General features: G+C 43.6%; 4 non-coding genes across 4 annotated transcripts; 1 reads left to right on the top strand and 3 right to left on the bottom strand.

Annotated features, from left to right (window-relative positions):
- The first annotated feature begins 7,850 nt into the window (after nt 1-7,850).
- On the top strand, nt 7,851-7,923 carry TRNAK-CUU (transfer RNA lysine (anticodon CUU)). The gene has a single exon. It is a non-coding gene; the product is annotated as a tRNA-Lys (tRNA).
- Nucleotides 7,924-16,846: 8,923 nt separating this feature from the next.
- TRNAK-CUU (transfer RNA lysine (anticodon CUU)) lies at nt 16,847-16,919 on the bottom strand. The gene has a single exon. It is a non-coding gene; the product is annotated as a tRNA-Lys (tRNA).
- Nucleotides 16,920-17,233: 314 nt separating this feature from the next.
- TRNAK-CUU (transfer RNA lysine (anticodon CUU)) lies at nt 17,234-17,306 on the bottom strand. Its single transcript has one exon. It is a non-coding gene; the product is annotated as a tRNA-Lys (tRNA).
- Nucleotides 17,307-18,280: 974 nt separating this feature from the next.
- TRNAK-CUU (transfer RNA lysine (anticodon CUU)) lies at nt 18,281-18,353 on the bottom strand. Its single transcript has one exon. It is a non-coding gene; the product is annotated as a tRNA-Lys (tRNA).
- Nucleotides 18,354-23,298: the final 4,945 nt, after the last annotated feature.

Below are 23,298 nucleotides of genomic sequence, written 5' to 3'. Positions count from 1 at the left end.
CCGCGTCGGCCGAGAAGACCTTGACATTGGCTAATGACCAATTACGCCGATCTACCCGCCAGAAGAACCCTGTTGTGTGGTTCGGATACAACGAGTACATGGCGCATCATTATACGTACATGACCCATGTAGCGGAAGTGCGTGAGTCGGAGATCTACGCAGAAGCAGCTATGGACGTGAATTGGTGCACCGCAATGGAGGAAGAGATGCACGCATTGGTGGAAAATGAAACCTGAGACCTGGTTGACGCACTGAAGGGTGTGAAGCCGATCGGATGTAGGTGGGTGTACCAGGTCAAGTACAACACCAATGGCTCGGTCAACCGATAGAAGGCCCAGTTAGTGGCAAAAGGCTCTGCGTAGAAACACGACATCGATTACGATGAGACGTTTGCGGCGGTCGCGAAGATGTCGACCGTCTGTGTTTTGCTCGCGGTAGCTACGGCAAAGGTGTGGCACTTACATCAAATGGATGTAAAGAATGCGTTCTTGCAAGGTAAGCTTGAGGAACAGGTGTACATGGTACAACCCCCCGGATTTCACTCTGGAACGAACACTTCGGCGGTGTGCCGATTGAAGAAGTCCCTTTATGGACTGAAGCAAGCCCCGCGTGCCTGGAACGTGAAGATCACGCAGCAACTGCGTCGGTTGGGCTTTGCAACGTCCAAATCAGACTCTTCCCTGTTCATCCGGAAAGGTCGACTCGGGCCGGTCAGTATTTTACTATATGTTGATGACTTGGTCATCACCGACGCTGACCTAGGTGAAATGGACCGCGTGAAGCTCCAACTTGCGGCATCATTCGACATGAAGGATCTAGGTATTAGAGATCTAAGTACTAAAGTAAGCTTAAGATAAGGATAAACAAATGATAGATAGAAAGGAGAAAGAGAAAGAAGGGTGCCGATCCACCCGACCACCCCCGAGTGAAAGGATCGAGATGGACTCGAGCCTCGATCGGCGTCCCATACCACCGTCGTGGCGTCGAGTCGTACCTGGTGCTGGCGTGCTCGCTACAAGAGTTGACCCACCACAAGAGCAGAGTCTCGATGTAGTAAAAAAGATGATCAAATGAGGGTAGCTAGGCCTCTTATTTATAGCGATACCCAAGGCCCCCAGGCAAGTTCACACTTGACCTAATAGGTTGTCTCAATCCCGAGGATTAAAAGTAATCCTCCCCTTCTTTACACTCTCGTTTAACCCTCACACTTATCCACGTGTATAGAATACTACGGTAAATTCTCACCATGGGATATTAAATGGTCATGCCCGTAACATACTCCCCCTCTTTAAAACATTGCACTCTTGCAATGGAAAGTTAGGGAAATTAGTTCTGAGAGTATTTTCGCGTTCCCATGTGGCATCTTTTATTGATTTATCCATCCATTTTATTTTAAATTCTCGGATTTCTTTAGTATGTAATTTTTTTGTTTTAACATCGAGAATTCTTTCTGGTACATGTGGTTTAGAAGATAATTCTTGAGAAGTAACCTGAGTTTCAGTTGTAACTGTATTGTCGCCAGAACCTAGAAGTTCTTTTAGACGACTCACATGGAAGACTGGATGAATTCCAACACCATCGGGAAGAGCAAGACAATAGGCTGATGACCCAATGCGTTTGAGGACTGTAAAAGGTCCACAAAACCGTGGGGCTAACTTAGCGCACTTACCCGTAGACAATGTCTTAGAATTGTGAGGTACACGTAAAAATACCTTTTGTCCAGGGTTGAATACATGAGGTTGCCTATGATGATCGGCATAAAAACGCGCTCTATCTTGAGTTGTTTTTATATTATCTCGTGCAATATGCAACATATCTTGCATATCCCGAAGAAAGTTTTGCGTACTTCGCAACTCATCATGATGTATATTAACATCAATCGGGGCTCGTGGCTGAAAACCATACATCAACATAAAAGGACTATATCCCGTCGACGTATGCTTGGAGCTATTATAAGCAAACTCCAAAATTGGGAGATAACGTTCCCATTTTGTTGGTTTTGCACCAACGTATGCTCGAAGCATGTCCTCAATAATATTATTTACTCATGCTCAACGTAGTTTCTAACTTCTTAAAGACTTGCGTCCAGAAGTCACTAGTAAACTTAGGACCTCAATCACTCACGATATCCATCGGTAACCCATAAAAACGAAACAATTCGTCAACGAATTGGTAAGCCAATTTAGGAGTTGTTACCGTGGTTTTAGTAGCAATAAATCTGGCCATTTTAGTTAGTCGATCAACGACAACCCAGATGGCATCATGACCTTCTTGGGTGCGAGGAAGGCTAACAATAAAATCCATGGATATACTTTCCCACTTATTATTGGGAATGTCCAAGGGATGTAAAAGTCCTGCGGCTTTAAGTCGCTCGGCTTTGTTAACCTGACACTGGTGACATTTAGTCACATAGCTATGTATGTCAGGACGCATCTTAGGCTAATAAAATTGAGTGGAGATGAGAACGAGTGTACGATGTATTCCAGGGTGCCCTACTGAGGGTGCATCATGGCATTAAAAAAGAATCCTCTTTTTGACCTCGGGTAAATCTAGAACACAAACCTTCCCATTACGGTAGAGCAAACCGTTAGCAATGTGGAAGTATTCCTTCGAGGATGTGGTGGTGTCTGTTCCAGACTCAACTCTTGCCCAGTATTTTGCAAAATAACTGTCATCAGGATACTTTCCTCGAAGGTGATCATAAAGATCTGATGTTATTTCAGTGAAGCTAAGCATGTTTAAACTTCACGAATGCGACTTAGTGCATTAGCGACAGTGTTCATGGAACCTTTACGATATCGTATGGAAAAATCAAAGTCCTGGATGAGATCAGCCCATCGTGCCTTACGACCTTTCAGGTCTTGTTGGTCACAAAAATATTTCAAGGACTCGTGGTCCGTAGTTACCACAAAGCGATTTCCATAAAGATAATGGCGCCATGTTTTGAGCGCATGTATAACTACAAATAATTCCTTTTCTTGAACGGTATACCGACATTGAGCAGAATCAAGTTTCTTACTCTCGAATGTTATTGGTTTACCATCTTGATACAAGACAGCACCTATAGCATAATCGCTTGCATCGGTTTCAACCTCAAAAGGTTTTGAAGGATCAGGTAAAAGAAGTGAAGGAGCCTTGCAAACCAGGTCCTTGACTTCCTTAAAGGCGAGGTCTAGTGTACCATTCCACACAATAGGTTTTGTAGACTAATGACACGTGCCTCAAGAACACTCTGAGATTGCCGAAGTTTGGTCATCTGTTGAACAGTGAAACTAAGGTATTGGGTTATTTGTGCCAAATACATCTCAGTGGACATTTGTCCAGGAGGATTCCCTTGAGTTCCTTCCGCTTGAGCGGATGACATCGGGTCGTTAATTTGAGCCATTAAAGATTATTTCTGGAAAAGAAATAGGACAAGGTCAGAGATATAGTCATAACATCATGTCGTGATGTAAACATATCATGGGCGAGCATTAATCGATATCATTATCTCACGTCAATACCCCTCTAGACGTATGAGATGAGGTTCAAGATCAAGTTACTATGGTAACACAAAGGTGTTTTAAAAACCATGGGGGTGACAAATAAATGTCTTTCCCTGATCTCTATATCGATTTTTTCATGGTGGCTCCCCGAGGCTCAACCATGTATGTTCGCGTCATGAATTGTTTATACACGAAAAAAATGTTAACAATAAACAATGTTTCAGTGCCCACATATGTGGTTTCGGCTCTTTAAGTCCTATTACGAGGACCCCGAGGTGCACTTAGACCTTAAGTCTAAACATGTGTTATAGTCATATGTATCAGGGATGTTGTATGGTCTTGGTCATATTTGAACTCGAGACCTCGAGAACAAATACATTAAACACTTGAGCCAACCAAGTAAGTTGCTCTTCTCGAATGCTTAATGTTTGATGCGTATAAGAGATGTGCAAGGCAATTGATCATATATGTTTTTTTTTAAAAGAACATATATTTCAAGGGTCCTTATTTCGCCCTCATTTACCAAAACTATGTTGGTACGTTACCTAACCTCAAGTCTCGTAATTACGATGGCATACGCCAAATTGCAACCTAATGGTCAAGCCAAATGAGCCTTCGTTTCGTAGTAGGCCCACATGGCCCATCACATGGTCACGTCATTACGAATGCCTCTCGTAAGAACGAGCTCATGGTGGCATCGTATCCATGTAACGAGGGAGGGATGTTGGATACGTGCATCATTGGAGCGACCTCACTTGAAGTGGGTCAAGCCCTACGTACTCAACATCATTATGTCTCACAAAAATGTGAGGACGGCCACCAACATCCTTTTCCCGACAAGAACAACTTTCGATATAATCACGTAATAACGAATATACACATATGTTTAATTATCACATATATACGATCAAATACGTATATATGTGACCACATATGCCTATATTAAACATATCGTTATATTAAATAGCCACAAATGATGTGATCGAGATACGTAATCGAGGTATATACCTCTACGCACACGAAACATCCTCAAATAAGAGATCATCGTAATACGCAATTGAGGTATTGACCTCTTACGCATACGAAACCAACCGCATATCGTTTACAACAAATCAAGGTATTAAACTCATACGCAAACGTAACATGTGTTCATGAATGTAATACGTAATTGAGGTATTAACCTCGTACGCATACGACACTCATCACATATTATTAATATGTCAAACGAGGTATTGACCTCGTGCACATATGTAAACGTTTTAGATAATCAATTAAAGACCACTACAACATCATTGACTTAATGAAAAAAATTGACATATAAACTAAACACACGATTAGATGGGAGAAGAGAGAATAGAAAAAAAAAATTATGGAAAGAGTTACCGAAGTTCTTTGTTGATCGTTGTCTGGATCAAGGCCGACCGCACAACGATCGATCGGCATCAATCAAAAGACAAATGAAAAACAAAGAAACATTAGTACATAAATCTATTACCAAATATTAGAGATCTAAGTACTAAAGTAAGCTTAAGATAAGGATAAACAAATGATAGATAGAAAGGAGAAAGAGAAAGAAGGGTGCCGATCCACCTGACCACCCCCGAGCGAAGGGATCGAGACGGACTCGAGCCTCGATCGGCGTCCCATACCACCACCGTGGCGTTGAGTCATACCTGGTGCTGGCGCGCTCGCTACAAGAGTTGACCCACCACAAGAGCAGAGTCTCAATGTAGTAAAAAAGATGATCAAATGAGGGTAGCTAGGCCTCTTATTTATAGCGATACCCAAGGCCCCCAGGCAAGTTTACACTTGACCTAATGGGTTGTCTCAATCCCGAGGATTAAAAATAATCCTCCCCTTCTTTACACTCTCGTTTAACCCTCACACTTATCCACGTGTATAGAATACTACGGTAAATTCTCACCACGGGATATTAAATGGTCATGCCCGTAACACTAGGGGACCTTCATTACTTCCTCGAGATCGAAGTGATCCGCACCTCCGAAGGCATACTGATCAGCCAATGGCATTACGCGCTGAATATGCTCTTCAAATTCGGGATGGCCGACTGTAAGTCTGTCTCGACTCCTTTGGATAGAACCGTCAAGCGTCACCCCAATTCCGACAAGGTTTGCGATCCGACAAGGTTCCGACAAATTGTCGGAAGCCTTATCTAATTGACAATCACCTGACCCGATCTCAGTTATCCGGTCGGGGTGATCAATTAGTTTATGGCGCGACCTACCGAGGAGCACCTTCAGTTTGCACAACGCGTACTGCGGTACGTAAGCGGTACTAAGGACCGGGGACTGCTATTTTGGACCGGTCTAGCCTCGTAGTTGGTCGGCTACACCGATGCTGATATGGCTGGCAACACCACCGATCGTTGATCACCGATCCACGTCCGGATATGCGTTCTCTCTTGGGAGTGCCGCGATAATGTGGAGTAGCAAGAGGCAGCCAATAGTTGCACTGTCGAGCACTGAAGCCGAGTATAGAGGAGCGGCTGTCGCGACATGCGAGGCCATATGGTTGAAGCAGCTACTTAAGGATCTGTAGGTGGAGGTGTCCGATCCGACGACGATCTACTGTGACAACCTCAACAGCATCCAGCTCGCGAAGAACCCTGTCTTCCACGCACGGACCAAGCACATTGAGGTGCACTACCATTTCGTCCATGAGCGTGTCCTTTCTGGTGAAGTCGAACTTCAGTATGTTCCGACGGATCGGTAGACCACTGACATCTTCACCAAGCCTCTTGGTCTAGACAAGTTGCGGAAATTCTCGGGTGCGCTTGGGTTGCGTCACCTCGACGTGCCGAACTTGAGGGGGAGAGACGTCCCAGATGAGCACGGAAGGGAGCAGGAAAGGAGTGGAAAAGACTGTGGCACCGAGTCGGATCACGAATTCGACTTCGGATCGGTTGAAGACGCCGAGGGCGGATCCGCGGAAGAGTCCGAAAACGGACATAAGGGGAGCAGCCAGAAGAAAGAGCCAAAGCCAACCAAGCATGGGGGAGATGACGCCATCAAGGGCAAGAAGACCGAAGACGAGTTGGGGACAGCCAACTCGAACGAGAGCAAAAACCGATCGGAGGTAGCCGAGTCGGTTCGGATGTTTGATTCAGTGTATCTAAATCAACCGAGGGCCAAGCGGAAAAGAAGGCAATAGGAGAAACGTCAACACCGCGGCAGCAAGGGAGTTGTGAAGGGCCATGGGAGTAGACAAGCCGATCGGAAGGGTCGAAGCGCGCGGAGTCGAACAGGCCGAGGAGCGCGAGCAAGGCGTGGAGCTAGGAGAAGCCGGAGCGTAGATCCGGCGGAGCAAGCGGAACCTCAAGTTGAGCTTGAGGGGGAGTGTTGAGAGACAAGCTCAACATTTGTGCGTAATTCGATGCGTAACTAGTGCGTAAAACGGATGTGTAAACCGGTACGCAAATCGGTGCGTAACGAGAGGTCGTATCGGTGCATAGACCGAAAGGCCGTTAGAAAGATATTCCTCGTAAGGAATAGTTTTGGGAGTAAGTGTCGAGGCTCATTTATGAGTAGTCCAGTACTGTCAGTACTTGTGTCAGCACTTGTGTCGGCCCGATTGTTAGGGCTTGTATAAAAGTGCTCACTGAGCAAATCCTATGTACAAATTGAGTATTATTTTTGAATTAAGTTCTTGTGCTTACTCTCTCTCTCTCTCTGTCTATCTCGTGCGTACTATGCAAACCTAAGCTTCCATTAAACCCGCGTCTTCTATTGTTCTGTCTCCTATATTGCTTCCGCACGACATTCTTTTCACCCCATGGCCGGGGTTTCATACCACGTAAAACGTTCATTGAATTGTAGAACAATGAAAGTATTTAACAAACATGTCAGTCTAGCTTAAATGGTAAAACCTCATGGTTGGCGTTATTTTCCATGTAAAATGTTAATGGAACTATAGATCCATAAAGTAACATAACAAACATGTAAGGCTCAATATTTTCCATGTAAAATGTTCATGGAACTAGAGATCCATAAAGCAACATAACAAACATGTTTTCCATGTAAAATGTTAATGGAACTATAGATCCATAAAGTAACATAACAAACATGTAAGGCTCAATATTTTCTGTGTAAAATGTTCATGGAACTAGAGATCCATAAAGGAACATAACAAACATGTTAGGTTGAATACCCATGTCGGAAGAGCATTTCTTGCCACATATAATGTTCTATCGAACTTTACATGTGGGAAGGACATTTTTGGCCACATAAAATGATTTTGGAACTCTACATGCTTGATGTGCATTGTTGGCCCTGGTTGAAGGGAGAATATGAACAAACGAAAGAAAAAGAAAGAAATATTTGTAGATGAAACATTTCTTGTTATCTAGCTGGCCTAGCTCAGATGGTAGAGCGCAAGGCTCTTAACCTTGTGGTCATGGGTTCGAGCCCCATGGCTAGCGTTTCATACCACATAAAATGTTCAGTGAATTATAGATCAATGAAAGTATTTAACAAACATATTAGGCTAGCTTAAAAGGTAGAACCTCATGGTTGGCGTTATTTTCCATGTCAAATGTTCATGGAACTCTAGATCCATAAAGGAACATAACATAAAAGAAAAATATATTGAAATGGTGGAGTTTTATCTAATAATTCGACTCGACTCGACAAGTATTAGGAGGAGATAGAAATACACATGTATTACTAGGAACGTGGAAGTTGTAAGAGAGGGGATGAGGTCTCGACCAAGGGTGCAAACCATGCTTGCGTTGGCCCAAAGAGAAGGGTGCCGATGAGGCCAATTTGAGAAAAGTCATTAGCATACTGTTGGGGTTGTTATCGGATGATTAGCCGAATTTGTTTGATGAAACCGTGAAAATGTGCCCTCGTGCCGTTGAAGGGCAGATATGCACGGAAACATATGTGAGGACTTGTCGGTTATGCTTAACAAACAACACAGAGGGAAGGTAAGAAGATATAGACAGATAATAAACACACACACAAATGAAGCTTTAATGGAAGCTCTCTTTATTTCTGTTCTCTCTCTCTCTCTCTCTCTCTCTCTCTCTCTCTCTCTCTCTCAGAGACTCGATGTATGCCCTAACTATATGGATGAGTTCACACTAGGATACACAGTGGAAGGAGTCGGCCTTTTATGCCAACAAACTCCCCCGTAATAGGACTACTCTTTCCTACATGTACATGTGTTTGGGGTTGTCTCCCCCGTAAACCTTGATTACAACACTAATCTAAATTTATGTTACAAGTCGGTCGGCATATAGTCGAGTCGGCATAGGTGAGGTTCGTGTCGAGCCTACCATGCCTCATTATCATGATTGATTTGGTCGACTCTTACCTTCTACTCCTCGTTCAGCTTTCTTCTGCTCGGTCACTTGTCGTAGTCCCATCTTTGTCCTTAGTGCTCTGAGGCGTTGATCTCGGAGTGACTTTGTCAGGCAATAGGCGATGTTCACCTTGGTGTCAATCTTCCGGACTTCAAGCTTCTTCTTAGTTATGAGCTCCCGGATGTGATGATACCGTACCTGAATGTGCTTCATCTTTGCGTGATAGAAGGGATTGTTAATGAGGTGAATTGCGCTCTGTGAATCGCAATAGATGGTCTGCATTGGTCAGTCGATTCAGCTTGTAGATAAGAAGTTGGGAGACAGTAGATGCAGCTAGATCACTTCCTTCATTGCGTCTGATGTTGCTATGTACTCGGCCTCTATTGTCGACAGGGTTGTGCACTCTTGAAGCTTGGACATCCATGATATCACACCACCACCATAGGTGAAAATATAGCCTGATGTTTACATCCGATTGTCCGTATTTCTGGCAAAGTCGGAGTCAGTGTAGTGTCAGGAACAGTACTAAGACAGAGAAGGAATTAGTACTAAAAGAAGTATTAGTACTAAGAGAGAGATCGAGAGAGAGAGAGTGATGATAAGAAAAGATATATATTATGTGAAGAAAATGTACAGTAGCTAGGAGGCTTAAGACTGGTGTTGAACCAATTTGGTTCGAAATAATGCCTTTGCCTCCTTTTATAGTGTTCTAAGGAATACACCTGAAGTTTCTAGAATGTTCCAGAGAAATCTGGAATATACATCAATTTTCTATAATAAAACATAAATGAAAATAATATTCTATATATTACAATGTATAGTCTAATGGTCAAGAGCTCGACCCATGTAGCATAAGGTCATGGGTTCGAGTCTTGCCATATCATGACACTATCCTCCCTTTAAAACAACTAGTGTAACGAGTCGTTTTAGATTGAGGACCCGGTTTGTCTGGATATTGACGATGGAAGTCTTCAAGAAGAGCACGAGCATTGGTGACATTCTCTATCGGTTCCCAAGTACGCTCGATGGGACTATATCCTAGCCAATCGACTAGATAGTAGAGCTTGTTGCGAACAAGCTTGGAATCAAGGATGGCGGCAACCTCGTACTCAGGTCCATCTTCAAGCTCGATCGGGGGTGGAGGCTGTGTAATACGTCCTGGGATGGTGCTCTCTTGATAGGGTTCGGGGAGAGAACTATGAAACACCGGATGTATCCGAAGTTGTGGAGGTAGATCAAGACGAAAAGTGACATCATTAATCTTTCTGATAATACGAAAAGGACCTAATCGCCGATAATCCAACTTCTCGCATGGGCGAGTAGAGTAGTCTTGATGTGTCGTCGGAGTAGCCATACCCGATCTCCAATGTTAAAACTAGATGGGAGTCGATGACGATCCGCATAAACCTTGTGTGTTTGTTGAGCTTGTTGGAGATGAGTAGATAAATCCGCTTGTATCTTGCGTAACCTCTCTAGACGATCCTCCGCAAGGATTTGTGGACACCTCTGGGGTTTCAAGTACACACCACCGGGGGTGACATCCCGTATAAGCATAAAATGGTGTAACTTTCGTGGATGCATGGATAGAGTTGTTATAGGCAAATTCGGCGAAGTAGAGGATATCTGCCCAGTCATCCTGATGATAGCTGAGAAAGCACCGCAGATACTGCTCCAGCGTTTGATTGGTTCGTTCGGCTTGGCCGTCGGTTTGTGGGTGGTAGCCGGAGGAGAGGTTACAAGTGACCTTGAGCATGTTAAAAAGGTGCTTCCAGAATTTTGACACGAATTGGGGTCCACGGCCGCTGATGATACTATCGGGAAGTCCATGATGCCGACATACTTCACGCATGACAATTTCGGCAGTGTCTTCACTGGAGATCTCCTTAGTACATGGCAAGAAATGAGCCATCTTCGTATATCGATCGACCACCGTTAGAATCGCATTGAATCCCTTAGAGACTGGAAGATCTGTGCTGAAGTCTAGAGCAATGGATTGCCACGGTTCGCTTGGAATTGGTAATGGTTCTAATAAACCATATGGATGATGCCTTGGCATTTTCGCTCTGCAGCATGTATCACAAGTCCGAACAAAATCCTCGACAAATTGTCGCATACAGGGCCACCAAAATGATCGTTGTACTAAACGTAGTGTTTTAGTACTACCAAAATGCCCAGTTGTATATGTGTCATGACAGTTTTGTACTACTTGAAGGTGGCAAGAACCATTAGGAACATACAAAAGTTCTTTAAAGAAGAGTAATCCATCATGGTATTTGAATTGCCGATAGTCCGTACCTGGTGGTTGCGACTGTGAACACGTCGCTCGAGAGGGATCAATTTGTGCTAGTATAGCTTGGGCGAAAGCATCTGTCTTTCTGTCTTCGCGTATGGTATCGATAACACGGGAATCCATGGGCATGTCAAAGATCTGTGTTGCTTGTAGTCGTGTCGGTCCCAAGATGACTTGTTTTTGGTTATCGAAAGTTGGCTCGCCAGGACGGGGTGCTAGATACGAACGTCATGATAATGCATCTGCCTTCCCTTGGTGCTTCCTCGGACGATATGTAATTTTCAAGTCGAAACGCGTGAGGAAGTGGGCCCACCGAGCTTGACGTCGATTCAACACACGAGCATCCTGAAAGTAGGCAAGGTTCTTGTGATCACTAAATACGGTGACCGGATGAGAGGATCCCTCCAGAAAATGCCTCCATTGCATAAAAGAATCCACTATTGCCAATAGCTCCTTATCATGAATTTCGTAGTTGATTTCGGCGGCGTCAAACTTGCGTGAGTGAAAAGCCACAGGATGTAGCTTCTCATCATTCCCTTGTTGTGACAGAATGCTCCCCAATGCAAAATCCGATGCGTCAGCTTCGATAATGAATGGTTTTTCCAGATTGACATGAGCTAGAATTGGAGCCGATGTAAATGCCTTTTTAAGTCTCTCGAAAGCCACGTCCGTTTCTTTAGACCAGATGAACAGTTGTCCCTTCCTAGTAAGTTGTGTGACAGGTAGAACGATCTTTGAGTAATCTTGTATGAACTTCCGGTAAAAATTGGCAAAGCCTAGGAAGCATTGCACATCCCGCAACGAACGCGGAGTCTGCCATTCTACCACCGTTTTGACCTTAGTTGGGTCCATGGAGATGCCTTCTGACGAAATGATGTAGCCGAGAAATTCCACTTGGTTGCACCCGAAACTAGATTTTTCCAACTTTGCATACAGACCATGTTCTTGAAGTCGTTTTAGTACTAATAGTACATGAGAATCATGTTCTTCTTGGGTCTTTGAATAAACCAGTAGATCATCCAAATAGATGATCAAACAATCATCCAATAGATCTTGGAATATATCATTAGTCATGTGCTGGAAGACTGCCGGTGCATTAGTGCGGCCGAACGGCATGACCGTATACTCGAAGTGCCCATATCTGGTGCGAAACGCAGTCTTCCATTCGTCTCCTGGTCGGATCCGTACGAGGTTATATGCTCCCCGTAAGTCGATCTTCGTGAAGAACCTGGCACCATTGACCCATTCTAAAAGACTTGAGATAAGGGGAAGAGCATACCTATTCCTGATTGTAACCTTATTCAGGCCACGGTAATCTACAACGAGACGAAGCGATCCATCCTTTTTCTTGACGAAGAAAATGGGCATGCCGGCTGGAGATTTCGAATGCCGGATGAAACCATTTTCCAAATTCTCCTTTATATAGGCCCGAAGGACTTCCAGCTCGGTTGGTGACAAATTGTAGATCGGTCCCCATGGCGGCTCTTTTCCCGGTTGTAAATCGATGGGGCAATTGTACGGTCGATGATGAGGAAGTGTGTTGGCTTGTACTTTATCGAACACATCGGCGTAATGACGATACTTCTCGGGATGTTGAACGGTGGATTCTTCTTTAGTGGTGCTGGAGGGGTTTACTGATATTGCAAAGAGGAACATTTCCTCCTTGTGCCCTTCTTTACGCAACTAACGTAGCGAAATGGTTTCCATCTTCTAAGTTGACCCTTGGGTTTGTTGACACCGGATTTCTCTTGTTCTCCAATCTATGTCTGGGTTATGTAACTCGAACCACGGTAATCCTAAAACTATGGGATGTTCTGGGATACTAATAATACTAAATGATACTACACATGCTAAGTTATCTAGGACAATATTAATGGGCTCTGACTCTTCTATGATATTTCCGGAAGCAATGGGACGTCCATCAATGACTACTACAGAGGCTGGACACTGGAGTTTTCTTAGGGATATCTTATGAGCTTGAGCAAATTTCTTATCCATAAAGCAAGAGTTAGCTCCGGAATCTAGGAGTGCTAGGACATGTACTGGAGGGGTACTTTTAGTACTAACTATTACTTGGGCTACGAACACATCACTAACTTGCTTAGAGGGAATGGAACCACTAATGGGCTGCACAGATCTAGGGCTGTCCAACCAAACGGCTCCTATTTTGGTTGGACTTAGTCGTTTAACTCTTCTTCTAACTGACTAAGGACATCAAATCTGTTCGCTAGATCTGGGCTATTAGTACTATTAGGACTATTAGATATCCCTACTGAAATAGGCTCGGGTTTAGTACAATTAGAACTAGCGACTATTTGGTTTACCTGTCTTCTTGGCCTACGGGGGAAATTTATTGCAATATGTCCTAGTCCACCGCAGTAAAGACATAGTCGATTTGTACGGCGTCGCTGCTTTTCTTCTTCGGATAATGGCCCTCGATGACGTGTAGTGTCAATCTCCATCGGAGTCGGAGTATTCGCTGGAGGCGCATTATATGACTCCCTCGGAAAAGGTCTTGCTACCACTGAGGCGTAGATGGGCTCTGATCTTGCCCTCGACATCTGTAGCTGTCGTTCCGAACGTCGCTCAAAGAGGCGATTGTCACATCTCACCGCGCGACTTATTGCTTCTGTTAAGGACTTTGGCTCTTCGGGGAAGGTCAAGAGTAAATCCTTGACGTCGTTGCATAAACCAGAACGGAATTGCTCCATCAACGCTTGATCATCCCAAGGGATATCGGCGGCGAGTAGGCGAAAATCTGCAGCGTATGTGGAGGCTAGACGGTCACCTTGGCATAATCGCCGAATGTTGTTGATTGCGGTCCTGATGCTGTCAATATCTCCGAAACATGCTTTAAACTCACCTAGAAACTCTTCAAAATTGTTGAGTAACGGAGATTCCTTTTCTAATAGTGCAGCGAACCATGCCAATGCTGAGCCACTTAACAAAGTGCCTACTAAACCCACTCGTGATGCATCGGTGGGATACTGGGAAGGATGCATTTGAAAAACTAATTGTACCTGGTTAAGAAACCCTCTAAACTGCGATCGCGTTCCATCGAACTTCGTGGGAAGGCCAATCTTGGGTTCTTTATGAATCCCTTGTGTTCCGGGCCCTTGTTGTTGCATCGCTATGATGGTTGCTTCGAGTTGTTGCACGCGTAACGCAAGTTCCCCATGTTGTTGTTGCGTTTGCTGCTTTTCTAAGGAGATTTGCTGAAGATCCCCCAGCAACCGATGGTTTTCTTGTTCCAAAGCATGGAACTTCTCTTTCAAGCATTGAAATTCCGAGAAAACAGATTGATATTCTTCAGCGCTAACAGTGGCCATGGGATGAAAGAAAAGAGGAATAAGAGATTAGTAGGAAATGAGAGAGACAAAAGGTAGGGAAAATCGGTTCAAACTGTCAGGAACAGTACTAAGACAGAGAAGGAATTAGTACTAAAAGAAGTATTAGTACTAAGAGAGGTGAAGAACTCTCGAGAGAAGGAAAGAGTGAGTGAGAGGGAGGGAGGGAGAGAGTGAGTGATGATAAGAAAAGATATATATTATGTGAAGAAAATGTACAGTAGCTAGGAGGCTTAAGACTGGCGTTGAACCGATTTGGCTCAAAATAATGCCTTGTGCCTCCTTTTATAGTGTTCTAAGGAATACTCCTGAAGTTTCTAGAATGTTCCAGAGAAATCTAGAATATACATCAATTTTCTATAATAAAACATAAATGAAAATATTATTCTACATATTACAATGTATAGTCTAATGGTCAAGAGCTCGACCCATGTAGTATAAGGTCATGGGTTCGAGTCTTGCCATATCATGACATGTAGCTTTTGACTTCGGTTGAGGTTGTCAAACCGAAAGTCAGTTGTGTATCTTTGGTCCCTCTCAGGTACTTGAAGATGTGCTTGACGGCCTCCCAATGCTTCCGTCCTGGATTTGACATGTACCGGCTGACCACTCCTACGGCATAGGCTAGGTCGGGTCGGGTCACCACCATTGCGTACAACTGATGCGTAGGCCATCTTTCCATTAAGCTCTCTCTCCTTGTCCATTGAAGGAGAGTCTCTGTCCAATAGTCGGATCAACGTCGGAAGCGGTGTTGGTGTTGGCTACGCATTGTGCATGTTGAAGCGTTTCAGGACCTTCCGGATATAGTTGGACTGGGAGAGTTGGAGAGTCTTGGTCATCTGATTTCGCTCGATCCTCATGCCCAGTATGCAATGGGCTTGTCCGAGTTCCTTCATCGCAAACTTGTCGTGAAGGCACCACTTCAGCTTTCCGATCTCTAGCCATCGACATATAGGATCAGATAAATCCTAGACTCGTCGACCAGTTGCCTAATATAAATGCATGGGTCAGAGTCAGATTGGCGGTATCCAAGTTGCGAGATTGTTGGGAAATCGGTCTCTCCGGATGGGATTCGGTGATGAATAAAGAGGACTCTGTGAGAACCAGAAGAGAAGACATATCTGTAAATATGTTTTGAGTAAGCCTATTGAGGCTATATTTGTAAATAGCCCTAAGTTCAAATAAGTATAAATATGACTTAGGGCAATCACTCTATGTAGTGGTTGTTGTTGTTATTGTCATATTGTTGTACAGAGAGAGAGAGAGAGCGACAAAGAGAGAGTGTGAGATACAAAGAAATACCCTGTTGTAACCGCCGGTTGGCAAAGATACAGAGCTCGAGGTCGTTGCCTCCGAGTCTCTGCTTGTACCCTCTTTTTCTTCATAGTGATAGTTGGAGTCTGTGAGCTCCCGTGGTTTTTCCCATTCAGGGTTTTCCACGTAAACATCCTGTGTATTACCTTTTGTGTACCCTCCACTTCCCATTTCTGTGTTTCATTCTCATAGAAGTGTTCAAGACTCGATTGTGGCCGAGCAATATTCCGCGCCATTCTCAACAAGTTCCATATACATTTTTATGTGTCAATAAATGCTTTTAAATCTGGGGGATCAAGCCTATGTCGACTTCACAATGTGGTTGTTAAGTACTTTCATGGCTCCAGTGTTCTATGAACATCTTACATGGAGAGCAACACCAACCACCCTCTATAATTTAAACTAGGTAAATGGCCATGTCAAGTTATTGACGTGGTTATTATGTATTTTCATGTATCTAGGGTTTCACAAACATCGCCAACCGTGGGGCTCAAACCCATGACCACAAGGTTAAGAGCCTTGTGCTCTACCATTTGAACTAGGCCGGCTTAACAACATGCTTTATTTGTGTATTTCATCTACCTAGAGTCCCGTAAACATTGTTTTCACCGAACAATAATCCAAGCGTAATTAACAAGGTTGGTCGACGGGGGTAATTCTACAATGAATAGTCAGAGAAAGGTCTATCTGGATTAAAAATCCGTGGTGTTCTTTCGATTGTTCATATTCTCCCTTCAACCAGGGCCAACAATGCGCATCAAGCATGTAGAGTTCCAAAATCATTTTATGTAGCAAAAAATGCACTTCCCACATGTAGAGTTCGATAGAACATTATATGTAGCAAGAAACGCTATTCAGACATGGGTATTGAGCCTGACATATCTGTTATGTTCCTTCATGAACATTTTACATTGAAAATATTGAGCCTGACATGTTTGTTATGTTACTTTATGTGTCTATAGTTACATGAACATTTTACATGGAAAATAACACCAACCATGAGGTTTTACCATTTAAGCTACCCTGACATGTTTGTTAATTACTTTCATTGGTCTAGAATTCAATGAACGTTTTACATGGTATGAAAGGCCGGCCATGGGGCTCGAACCCATGACCACAAGGTTAAGAGCCTTGCGCTCTACCATCTGAGCTAGGCCAGCTAGATAACATGAAACGTTTCATCTACCAAGAGTACCTTTTATGTGGCAAGAAGTGCACATCAAGCATGTAGAGTTCCAAAACCATTTTATGTGCCCATCCAACATGTACAATTCCATATACATTTTTATGTGGCAAGAACTGTGTCGACTTGACAATGTGGTTGTAAAGTACTTTCATGGATCCAGTGTTCTATGAACATCTTACATGGAGAGCAACACCAACCACCCTCTACAATTTAATTTAGGTAAATGGCCATGTGAAGTTATTGACGTGGTTATTATGTATTTTCATGTATCTAGGGTTTCACGAACATCGCCAACCATGGGGCTCGAACCCATGACCACAAGGTTAAGAGCCTTGCGCTCTACCATCTGAGCTAGGCCGGCTTGACAACATGGTTTATTTGTGTATTTCATCTACCTAGAGTCCCGTAAATGTTGTTTTCACCGAACAATAATTGAAGCTTAATTAACAAGGTTGGTCGACGCAGATAATTCTGCAACGAATAGTCAGAGAAAGGTCTATCTGGATTAAAATCCGTGGTATATTTAAAGACAAACCCATCTTCATCAATAAGAAATAAACTTCCACGTTCCTAGTAATACATGTGTATTTCTATCTCCTCCTAATACTTGTCAAGTCGAGTCGAATTATTGGATAAAACTCCACCATTTCAATATATTTTTCTTTTATGTTATGTTCCTTTATGGATCTAGAGTTCCATGAACAGTTTACATGGAAAATAACGCCAACCATGAGGTTCTACCATTTAAGCTAGCCTGACATGTTTGTTAAATAGTTTCATTGATCTACAATTCAATGAGCATTTTTCGTGGTATGAAACACCAGCCATGGGGCTCAAACCCATGACCACAAGGTTAAGAGCCTTGCATTCTACCATCTGAGCTAGGCCAGCTAGATAACAAGAAAGGTTTCATGTACCAATATATCTTTCTTTTTCCTTCGTTTGTTCATATTCTCCCTTCAACCAGGGCCAACAATGCACATCAAGCATGTAGAGTTCCAAAATCATTTTATGTGGCTAAAAATGCCCTTCCCACATGTAGAGTTCGATAGAACATTATATGTGGCAAGAAACGCTCTTCAAACATGGGTATTGAGCCTGACATGTGACATGTTTGTTATGTTCCTTTATGAATCTCTAGTTCCATGAACATTTTACATGGAAAATATTGAGCCTGACATGTTTGTTATGTTACTTTATGGATCTATAGTTCCATGAACATTTTACATGGAAAATAACGCCAACCATGAGGTTTTACCATTTAAGCTAGCCTAACATGTTTGTTAAATGCTTTCATGGGTTTACAATTCAATGAATGTTTTACGTGATATGAAACGCCGGCCATGGGGCTTGAACCCATGACCACAAGGTTAAGAGCCTTGCGCTCTACCATCTGAGCTAGGCCAGCTAGATAACATGAAACGTTTCATCTACCATGAGTACCTTTTACATGGGAAGCTCTGCACATCAAGCATGTAGAGTTCCAAAAACATTTTATGTGGCCAACAGAGCCCGTTCAAGATGTACAGTTCCATAGACATTATTATGTGGCAAGAAATGCTCTTAAATCTAGGGGATCAGGCCTGTGTCGACTTGACAATGTGGTTGTTAAGTACTTTCACGGATCTAGAGTTCTGTGAACATCTTACATGGCAAGCAACACCAACCACCCTCTACCATTTAAACTAGGTTGGCCATGTGGGCGTGATGATGCGGTTATTATGTATTTTCATGTATCTAGGGTTTCATGAACATCACCAACCATGGGACTCACCCATGATCACAAGGTTAAGAGCCTTTGCGCTCTACCATTTGAGCTGGCTAGCGAGATGATATGAATTCTTTCATCTACCAAGCAGTGCCCATCAAGCATGTAGACTTGCAAAAACATTTTATGTTGCCAATAAAGCCCATCCAACATGTACAATTCCATATACATTTTATGTTGCAAGAAACGCTCGTTAAACATGGGTGGGTATTTAGATTATGCTAATATGTTTGGCGGGTATTGAGCCTATGCTACTATGTTTGGTTGGGTATTGAGCCTATGTTGACATGTTTCTTAAGTTCTTTTATGGATCTAGAGTTCCATGTACATTTTACATGGCAAATAACGCCAACCATAAGTTTCCACCATTTAAGCTTAGCCTGACATGTTTGTTAAATAATTTCATTCATCTACAATTCAATGAACATTTTACGTGGTAACGTGAAACATCGGCAATGGGGCTCAAACCCATGACCACAAGGTTAAGAGCCTTGGGCCGCTACCATCTAAGCTAGGCCGGCTAGATACCATGAAGTGTTTCATCTACCAAGAGTATCGTTTACGTGACAAGCAATGCACATCAAGCATGTAGAGTTCCAAAAAACATTTTATGTGGCCAACAAAGCCCGTCCAACATGTACAATTCCATATACATTTTATGTGGGAAGAAACGCACATCAAAGATGGGTGGGTATGGAGCCTATGCTGACATGTTTCTTAAGTTCTTTAATGGGTCTAGAGTTCCATGAACATTTTACATGGCAAATAACGCCAACCATGAGGTTCTACCATTTAAGCTAGCCTAACATGTTTGTCAAATACTCTCATTGATCTACAATTCAATGAACATTTTACGTGGTATGAAATGTCGGCCATGGGGCTCGAACCCATGACCAAAGGGTTAAGAACCTTGTGCTCTACCATCTAAGCTAGGGTGGCTAGCTAACATGAAGTCTTTCATCTACCAAGAGTACCTTTTATGTGGCAAGCAGTGCCATCAAGCATGTAGAGTTCCAAAAACATTTTATGTGGCCAACAAAGCCTGTCCAACATGTACAATGTCATATACATTTTATGTGGCAAGAAACACTCGTCAGACATGGGTGGGTATTGAGTCTATGTTGACATGTTTCTTAAGTTTTTTTGAGTTCCATGAACATTTTACATGGCAAATAACGCCAATCATGTGGTTCTAGCATTTAAGGTAGCCTGACATGTTTGTTAAATACTTTCATTAATCTACAATTCAATAAACATTTTACATGGTATGACGTAGGCCATAGGGCTCAAACCCACGACCACAAGGTGAAGAGCCTTGCCCTCTACCATCTAAGCTAGGCCGACTAGATAACATGAATTCTTTCATCTACCAATAGTACCTTTTACATGGCAAGTAGTGCACATCAACCATGTACAATTCCAAAAATATTTTATGTGGCCAACAAAGCCCATTCAATATGTACAATTCCATATACATTATGTTGTGGCAAGAAATGTCTTTCAATCTATGGGATTGAGCTTGTGTCGACTTGACAATGTGGTTGTTAAGTACTTTCATGGATCTACTGTTCTGTGAACATCTTGTAGAAAGTTTGGTAGGTGTGTGCGTATGCGGAAGCATATGAGAACTTGTTTGCATATGTCAGAAAACAACACAGAAGGGGAGGAAGGCGGAGACTTACACAGAAATGAGCTTTAATGGAAAGCTTTATTACGTTCTCTCTCTCTCTCAGAGTCTTGATACAATGTGTATATATCTATCTCTTCTCTACAACATCAGGTTATTGCTTATATACTAAGCCCTAACTATGTGGACGAGTTCACGCTAGGCCGAATACAAATTGGAAGGAGTCGGGCTTTTATGCCAACAAACTCCCCCGTAAAAGGACTACTCTTTCTTGCGTATACAAATGTTTGGGGTTATCTCCCCCGTAAATCTAGATTACAAGATTATCCTAAATTTACATTCCAAGTCAGTTGGCATGCGGCCGAGTCAACAGAGGTATAGTAAGCATAGATATAGTTGTTCCGATTAGGTCTTACCTACTGTCCCTCGTTTGGCTTTCTTTTGCTCGGTCGCTTGTCATAGTCCCATCTTCGTCCTTAGTGCTCCGAAGCGTAGATCTGGGAGTGGCTTCGCCCGACAATCGGCGATGTTCACCTCGGTGTCGATTTTCCGGACATCGAGCTTCTTCTCGGTTATGAGCTCCCGGATGCGATGATACCACACCTCAATATGCTTCGTTTTTGTGTGATAGAAGGGATTGTTGATGAGGTGTATTGTGCTCTGTGAGTCACAATAGATGGTCGGTCTAGGTCGGTCGGTTTGGTTTATAGTTGTGAAGTCGGCAGACATTCGATGCAGCCAAATCGCTTCCTTTGCTGCCTCCGATGCTGCTATGTACTCGACTTCTGTGGTCGACAGAGCCATGCACTCTTGAAGTTTCGACCTCCATGATATCACACCGCCACCATAGGTGAAGATTTAACCCGATGTCGATTTTCAATTGTCCGCATTCCCGTCATAGACGGAATCGGTGTAGCCTTCGACTTTGGCTAAGGTTGTCAGTCCGAAAGTCAACTGTGTATCTTCGGTCCCTCTCAGGTACCTAAAGATGTGCTTGACGGCCTCCCAATGCTTCCATCCTGGGTTTGACATGTACCGGCTGACCACCCCTACGGTATAGGCTAGGTCGGGTCAAGTTGCCACCATTGCGTACATGATACTTCCTACAGCCGATGCGTAGGGCATCTTTCCATTAAGCTCTCTCTCTCTTTCCTTGTCCGTTGAAGGAGAGTCTTTGTTCGATAGTCGGATCGACATCAGAAGCGGTGTTGGTGTTGGCTTCACATTCTCTTTGTTGAAGCGCTTTAGCACCTTCTGGATATAGTCGGACTGGGAGAGTCAGAGAGTCTTGGTCGTCCGATTTCGCTCGCTCCTCATGCCCAGCATGTGTCGGGCTTGTCCGAGTTCCTTCATTGTGAACTTGTCGTGAAGGCTCTGTTTCAGCTTTCCGATCTCTACTTGATTGCTTCCTACAATCAGCATGTCGTCGACATATAGGATCAGATAGATCTTGGACTCGTCAACCAGTTGCCGAACATACATACATGGGTCGGAGTCAATTCTATGATATCCAAGTTGCCTGATGTAAGAGTCAAAGTTCTGGTGCCACATCCTCGGCACTTGTTTCAAGCCATATAGACTTTTCTTTAATCGACATACAAGGTGTCTTTCCTCCCCCGTCGCCAAGAAACCTGCCAGTTGAGACATGTAGATGTCTTCTTCTAGATCTCCATGTAGGAATGTCGTCTTTACGTCCATTTGTTCAAGCTCAAGACCTTCTATCGCAACAACTCCTAGTAGGAGACGGAGGGTGGTCATCTTGACTACTGGTGAGAATATCTCATCGTAGTCGACCCCATGTTCTTGCTTGAACCCTTTCGTGACAAGCTGAACTTTGTACTTGGGATTTTCTGAGTCAGATACATACTTATATCGGAATACTCATTTGCAAGGTAGTAGCTTTCTTCCAGTTGGTAGTTCAACCAGCTCCCATGTCTGATTCTTGTGGATCGAGTCCATTTCAGATTTCATAGCTTGTAGCCATGTGTCGGCGTCCGTTGCGGCCATAGCTTCTTCATAAGTGCTTGGTTCGCCTACATCGATGTAGTTGACATAGTCGAGGCCCGGTTGATAAAACTTTGTTGGCCTTTGAGCTCGTCCAGATCTCCTGGGTGCCGAGATAAGTGGTTTGGATTCTTCGATCGACTCGGTTGGGCGATCGGTATTTGTTGAACCATTTGTGTCAGGTGTCTTGTCGTTGTCCTCCCCTACGGACTTTGTCAACTCGATTGTGTTTCCTACTCGCATATTGTTGGCTTTGCCTGCTTTGACTCTTGTCGAGTTGGCTTTGTCATTGATGGCTTTGTCTTCGAGTTCGACTAATGGACTTCCTACTTATTCGGAGTCGGCAAGTATGTTTTCGGCTTGTTCGAGTTCGACTGTTTGTCGAATCTCTGAGCCGGCCCGGTGGATTGGTCTTTCTATGACATCTCTGTCGTCTTTGAAATATACCTTTTTCCCTTCTATTTTCTACTGGTTCCACTAAGAGACGATACAGTCTTCATTAAAGACTATGTCACTGCTCCGGATCAGTTTCCAGTTCTCAGGGTCCCATAGCCGGTAGCCAAAGTCCCCATCGGTTCCGTAACCGAGAAATACGCATTTCGTTGCATGGGGTGCCAACTTGGTCCTTTTCTCCCTGGGGATGAACGCGTAGGCTTCGCATCCGAATACACGGAGCCTATCGTAGGTCGGTTTTTTGCATGACCATAGTGCCTGTGGCACTTCGAGCCTAATTGCTCTTGACGGCGCCAGGTTTATCAACTATACTGCCGTCTGCAATGCTTCTGCCCAGAATTCCAGCTTCAGTCTAGCTAGCTGAATCATTGACGTCACCCTCTCCTGGATCGTTTTGTTGATTGTCACTCCATTTTGCATGGGTGTGTAGGGAACGGTCTTTTGATGTCGGATCCCTTTGTTGGACAGGTACTACTTGAAGGCTCTAGAGGTGTATTCGCC

Source organism: Azolla caroliniana, unplaced genomic scaffold (assembly GCF_043228905.1).
Source record: "Azolla caroliniana isolate FFs.n. ecotype wild unplaced genomic scaffold, voAzoCaro1.0.p SCAF_41, whole genome shotgun sequence".
In the NCBI taxonomy this organism is placed as follows: Eukaryota; Viridiplantae; Streptophyta; class Polypodiopsida; order Salviniales; family Salviniaceae; genus Azolla; species Azolla caroliniana.
Note: the sequence above shows the minus strand (reverse complement) of the source record. Positions and strands in the feature narration are given on the sequence as shown.